This window comes from Alligator sinensis, unplaced genomic scaffold (genome assembly GCF_000455745.1).
Source record: "Alligator sinensis unplaced genomic scaffold, ASM45574v1 scaffold1295_1, whole genome shotgun sequence".
Classification (NCBI taxonomy): Eukaryota; Metazoa; Chordata; order Crocodylia; family Alligatoridae; genus Alligator; species Alligator sinensis.
This window is the reverse complement of record NW_005841880.1, coordinates 157,654-163,982: the sequence shown is the minus strand read 5'-3', so window position 1 is coordinate 163,982 and position 6,329 is coordinate 157,654. Positions and strand designations below refer to the sequence as shown.

At 58.0% G+C, this 6,329-nt stretch overlaps 1 long non-coding RNA gene across 1 annotated transcript; it reads right to left on the bottom strand.

Annotated features, from left to right (window-relative positions):
- Nucleotides 1-4,528: 4,528 nt before the first annotated feature.
- LOC106723534 lies at nucleotides 4,529-6,308 on the bottom strand. The gene is made up of 3 exons (XR_003092567.1): nucleotides 5,572-6,308; nucleotides 5,184-5,232; nucleotides 4,529-4,586 (listed from the first exon to the last, which is right to left on the bottom strand). It is a non-coding gene; the product is annotated as an uncharacterized LOC106723534 (long non-coding RNA).
- Nucleotides 6,309-6,329: the final 21 nt, after the last annotated feature.

Genomic DNA, 6,329 nt, shown 5'->3' with positions numbered 1-6,329 from the left:
CCCCCAGCCTCGCCCGCAGCTCGGCCCCGTCCCGCTCCAGCTCGGCCACGCGGCCCCCCAGCATCGCCGTCTCGTTGGCCGCCCGCTCCCGGCATCCCTGCAGCTTCCGCACGGCCTCCGAGTGCCACACCATCACGGCCACGGAGACCGTCGCCGCCGCCACCAGCAAGAGCAGGACCACGCAGAGGCCCAGCACCCTCAGGACGGCTTTGGTGGCCGAGGGGTCCATGCTCGCCCGCCCGGGACCTGCTGCCTGCTGCAGCCGCTGCTCCCTTGTGAGCACCGCGTGCCGGAGACAGGTCAGTGCCTGGGCGCTTTAATTGCCGTGCGTGGGCTTCACTGGCAAAGCCGCGCCTGGCTGTGGTTTCCCGCAGGTCACAGCCCAGGGACTGGAATAGAGTTGTTTGTGTCGCAGGCTGCAGAGGACCCTCGGGCTCGGCCCCATGGGGCTTTCCCGGCTGGGGTGTGCTCCACGGGCAGGAAGGGGTCAATGCTGGCTGGCTCATGGGGAAGGGGCAGGTGCTGGGGACTGCTGCACCTGGGGCTCGTTGAGGTCCAGTATAAAGGTGAGGGGAGCCGGGGCTGGCTGCCTTTAGCCTGCGGGAGGCATGGGTGGGAGAGATGTCCAGCTTGGGCAGGCCTGGGCTCATGAGGCTGGGTTACAGGTTAGGGGCTTGATGCTGTCTTAGCACCTGGACTAGTTACTGCTGGATGCTGCAGGGCAGGGGAGGGCATTGCTGGTTCTGGGGCTCCCTCCCCTGATGCTGCCCCCACTACCCACAGCTGTTGCAACCATGCATGCTGCAAAGGGGCAGGACTGGCACTGCTGCTGGTGGGGTGGGAAAGACCGGTGCTGGGGCACCAGGGCTTCTGCTTACCCTCTGCTCTGAGCACCCCCAGCCCTGCTCTGCATCTCCTCTGTCTGGAGGGGTGACAAGGGCAGAGAGCAGGGGGACCCTAGCCCTGGGGAAGCAGGACGTCCAGCGCCCTGGGGGAGTGAGCTCTGGGGCAGGATGGGGTGTCAGCACAGCGGAGGAGGCTGCTGGCACAGAGGGCAGCTCTTCCCTGGGTCTTCAGACAGAGATGACCCAGGCTGGCTGCTGGGCCCCAGGGGTAAATCCCCACTGCAGAAGCTGTGGTCCCTCTTGCAAAGGGGGCCTGGCTCTGGTGAGGCCCAGCTCTGCTTCTCCCTCCTGCTTTGCAGCTGCAGCTTGTGTCCTTGACTGCGCAGGGGCAGCGAGCATCCTCCAGGGAAGGGGGGAATCCAGTCTCTGCTCTGGGGCATGCGCCCTCCCTCCTCCCCCACGAAGGAGTGGGCACTGCAAGGCTAGTGCCTTGCCCCCAGGGCTATTCCCTGCACCCAAGCACAACCACCCCTGGGGCACAGCACAGCACCGCGGCTCAGAGGGGAAAGAGGGCATTCGCACGGGCAGAGCCGTCCTGCTCTTCCCCGCACCAGCTGTGGGAGCTGGGCTCTCCCAGCCCTAACCCATTCCCCTGCCTGGCACTCCCAGGTGTGGTAGAGTAGCAATAACTACCAGTACCCTCCTGATCTGCATCTCGCTGGAATCGCCAGTGGGGAAACTGAGGCACAGATGAGTCGAACAGCAGCAGAACTAGAACCAGAACCCAGGAGTCCTGCTCGACTCGCTCCCTCCCGGACCCGGGAATAGACCCCAACTCCTTCCCCACCCAGCCGGCTCCTGCTGGGCTGAGCCTAGTGTCACAGGCCAGCTGGGCACTGTGAGTGTATCAATTTTGGATTGAGGAGGCAAAGTTGGGAGTGGAATAAAGGCAAATTTATTATAGCTTATACACACGCAACAGTTAACAGAAAGATAAATGCGATAAGCAGATAAGGCAATATAAAAGAGCTAATAGTAAAATAATAACAACAGATAATAATAACAGATAGATAGATAGATCAATCTGTCACAGGCCAACTGGGCACTGTGAGGGTATTAGCCACACTGGGGTGTTTAAAACAATAAATAGACAGACATGGGTTGGCAACTTATCGATAGTCCCTCAATGCCAGGTGAGCGCCAAGTGATTCCAGCCAAGTCAGGCGTCCCTGAAGATCAACGCTGTCAGAGGGCTTACCGGGGAAGGGCCCTTGCTCAGGATCTGATCCTCGCTCACACCGGGAGTCCGGGGTCCAGGCATGGGACAGAAATGACCATTCTGTTCCCTCCTTCCTGCTGGTTATCTGATGCGTGTGTTTTTTATATCTAGTTTTATGCTAATCTGTTGGCTTCAGGGCCACTCACAGTCTTGCCCTATAGCTGTTACCCTGTGGGATTGAAAGGTGTCGGAATCATCACAAAAGGTTACTACGCAGACTCGGGTTTATCCAATAAGCAAATTATGCTGCAGCACATTTAGGTTTGAAATTGACATCGCTCCGCCTAAATCCCAACCCCTTTTAGGCTTCAGTTGAATATGCTTTCTTGGGATACCTCTTCCTGGGATGTGTTTGGGTGTGCCTAGCAGTTAGATCTAGGTTTTATGGCTAAGGCTGAACCCTGAGCAAAAAACCATTAGGCCAGCTAATCTCACAGCTACAGCTTTGCCTCTGGGGCCCAGTCAGTTCCATGAACAGTTAATTTATTAGTTTGGTTAAACTTATGACAGACAAGTTACATTTGCAAACTTACAGGCTTATATTAACTAATATTACCTATTTCGGCAAAACACCAAATGCCTCCAAGAAGCACACATTATTGCTTATTAATCCCTCTGGTTCTGGCTGTCACAGCCTAGGAGCTTTTGCTGCCAGCTGGCTGCAGGGATGGAGGGGAGACTTGGACCCTGTCCTGCCAATGCACACCCGTGGGAGCTAACCTTCCAGAGGTGATGGACACAGCTCTGCTCCTCCTCCCTGCCCGCGGGATGGGGGAGGCCTGTGTTGCTTGGCAAGGGGAAGGAGCAGCCCTTACCCTGGGCCCCGAGCACAGCAGTAAACAGCAAAGCCCCTTTATTCTGCGAGGCCGAGCCAGGCCCCATTTGCATTTACATCCAAGCAGGGAGTTGCGCTGAAGCACCTGCGACCGCCATCCTTGGGCGACATTTTTCTTGCAGGAGCTGCGGGGCGTCTTCATCCCCCATTCCTCCTCCTCCTCCTGAGGTGCCCCTGCAGAGGTAGAGGGGAGTCTTGTCTGCTCAGGACCCAGAGCTGCTTATTCCCTGGGATCCAGCGCTGAGACAGCAGCCAGGCCAGGGCAGGAGTCGGCGCTGGGGCCAGCAGGCTCCCAGATGCCTTGTCCCTGCTGGGCTCAGTACACCCTTCACTGAGGCCTGGCCTCACGGTGCACTTGCACGGGGCTGGGCCCACCGCAGGGCTCATATGCAGACACTGGGTTATACTGGCTTGGGGCAGGGGAGACAGGAGCAACTACCTGGCTCAAGCCAGGCGGCCGGATGAGACTGAGCTGCACGGGGTGGAGCTGGAGTTACTGGGGACAGAGCTGAGCCTGGGGGCCTGAATAATGCCCAGCTCCTGGGCACAGCTCCCCCCAGCCCCATCCTGTCCCAGAAGGGAAGGGCTCAGAGGCTCACAGTGCAGGGGCGCCCATGGATGGGAGTCCAGGGTCTGTGGCCAGGCCCTTGCTGAGTGGGGGGTGGGAAGCGATGCAGAGGCCCCAGACTGCGTACCTGTGTGGTGTGCCACCCCCTCACTAGAGAAGGATGCCTGCAAGGAGGCCGAGAGCTGGCAGGGGCAGGGGCAGGGGCAGGAGGCCAGGGAGCCGCAGGTCGGCCCGGCTGGAGAGGGGGTTCGTGGGCCTGCTCATGATCTGCTTGTGACACTCGTCCCTGCGGGGACAGGAGGGGAAGGCAGAGGCATGTGGGAACAGCCCCCCAGGGCTGCAAGAAAGAGAAGAGTGGGGCTCACGGGCTCCTCGAGCCTGCCCCAGCCCTGGGGACCGGGGATGTAGGGCAATGGGGTGAGTCTTGTCCCAGGGTGGTCTCCTGCCAGCCCCCTGTCTCTAGTGGGTTATGGGATAGAGAAGATCCCACATAACTTACTGATTCGTTTGATGCACTGGCTGGGGCAATTTTTAGCTACTTGCACAATTTCACAATGATTACACTGTTAATTCATACAACACAATTTTATTTTAAAATTCTTTGCTGTGCATATAACACTGCTTAGCTTTAAGAAATACCACAAACATTAAGAACACAACTACATATATCAGAAACAATGCTCCAAATGCACTTCTTTGAAACAATTACAATTACAACTCAAAGTTAAATTTGAATCAATATTATTATTTCTCATAATATACTTACAATCCTAGAATTCCGAGAAGCCAAACACCTAGATATGCTTTCATTCCTCAGTAGTACAATTTAATGGGTTGGCCTCAGTAGTACGGTTCAATGGGCTCGCCTCAGCAATACGGTTCAATGGGCTTGCCTCAATACTCATAGGACTAAGTCCCCTTCCTTCAGTCCCACTCGGGCGCTCCGTGGCTTCAGCGTGAACTAAGAGATTCGTGTCCACGGAGAGGGTGGTTCAGGTGATCAGTCTGATCCGGCCTACACTTGCGATTCTTCCTTCCCTGGTCTGCAAGTGAAGTCACCTTCAAATTGGGACAGTAAGTTACAGTTTTTATTGAATGAGTTGCCGTCTTGGGCCCCTCCTACCCAAACCTGTCACTACTCCCAAATTTGGGCTCGGATCTTTCTTAACAGATTTCTGCTGGCTTCAGTTTCTTTGGGGAATTTCCACACTACTGCAGCAACCTTTCTTTCCAAAGGCTCCTAGGGTTTGATTTCTCGGAATGTGGGATGTTTGCTTAAGGGTCATTTTTAGGTTAACCTTGTTAAAGGCCTCTAAAGAGAAAATTCAAGAGTTAAGACTTTGAGCAAAGCCCGGACCTTCCGCACATAGGCCAAAACAATGGCCTAGATAAGAAGATGAACCTTGCCTTTTTCCTAAACTGACTAATGTGCAACTATTACAAACATTCAAACTATTACAATCAATATGACACCCCCTTGTTGCAATTCCTGCCCTGGGACACCCCCAGGTTGCACAGACAAGACAGCGGGGGCTCACGGCGGAGCCTGGACTGCTGGGCTTTGCCCCGGAGGAAGAGACCCCCCCCACCCCGCTCTCCATCCAGATCTGCAGTCTGGGAATGGCCCCGGGGTGGGAGGCAGGAGCTGCTCCTTACTTTTGCAGCTGGAGGTGCTGGGATCTGTTTTTCCAGGCCATGTTTTCATCTGGAGAACAGGGTGGGGAGGGGAGCTGGGGTCAGGGTGGCCACCCCCTGCCGCATCCTAAAACAGACCCGGTGCCAGCGCAGGTGGAGCCCCCTCTCCCCCAACACCCACCAGGGTGGCCTTGAGCCTGGCTGCGTGGACCTGGACTTTGGCCCCCGCACATCGATCCAGCACCGATGGCCCCATCCTGCACTTTGACCCCCCGCATCTCTGCCCTGCAGCCAGGACCAGGCTCTGCAGCCCCATCCCGGAGCCTGGGCACAGGGATCATGGAGAGACATGGGGGCATGGCTTTGCCCAGGACCCGAGCCCCCAGGCCTGGGACTGCAGCGGGCTCACCTCGCAACCGGTGCTCCAGTGCCTCGTGCCAGGCCAGCTCCTCGTGCCAGGGCAGGTGGGGATGCTGTCCTGCAGGCCACGCTGGCTCCGGGGGGAAGGAAAAGCCGTCTCGGAGCCCAGCCACACCAGCACGGCTCTGTCCCCCTTCCTGCCCAGGCCCCGGTGCTGCACGTGGCAGCATCCCAAGGGTGGCTCCGAGGGCAGCAGGCTCCGAGCCTGGGGCTGGGGCAGGGGCAGGGGCCGGCGGCATCACTCAGCCGCGAGCCAGGGCTGGGAGGGAGCGGTGTGGAGGGGACCTGGGGCTGGGGTCCCGCCAGGCAGGACGGAGCCGAGGCACCCCGCTCCCAGCCCCGGGCGGCTCACCCCGCGCAGGGGCGAGCACCGGCCCCGGCCCCGGGCTGCCCTGTGGCAGGACAAGCCGCTCGGGCGGAGGCCTCATTAGCATGCACCTCATTAGCATGTCTCATTAACATACATCTCATTAGCGCAGCAAGCATGACCACAGCCCGCCTCGGCTCCTCGTCTTCATTGACGACTCGTTGAGGGGCTCTTCGTCCGCACGCGGGTCATTAGCAAATCGCTCATTAGCATAAACCCCCGCCCGCCTGCCAATCGCGTGCCGCGTATTAGCACCTTGCTTCTTCGACACCAGCGCGCGCCTATCTGCATCGCCCCTTTAACAGAGCGCCACATTAGCATATCGTCTCATTAGCATAGGATCTCATTACCATCGGGTCTCATTAGCATACGCCCCCCCG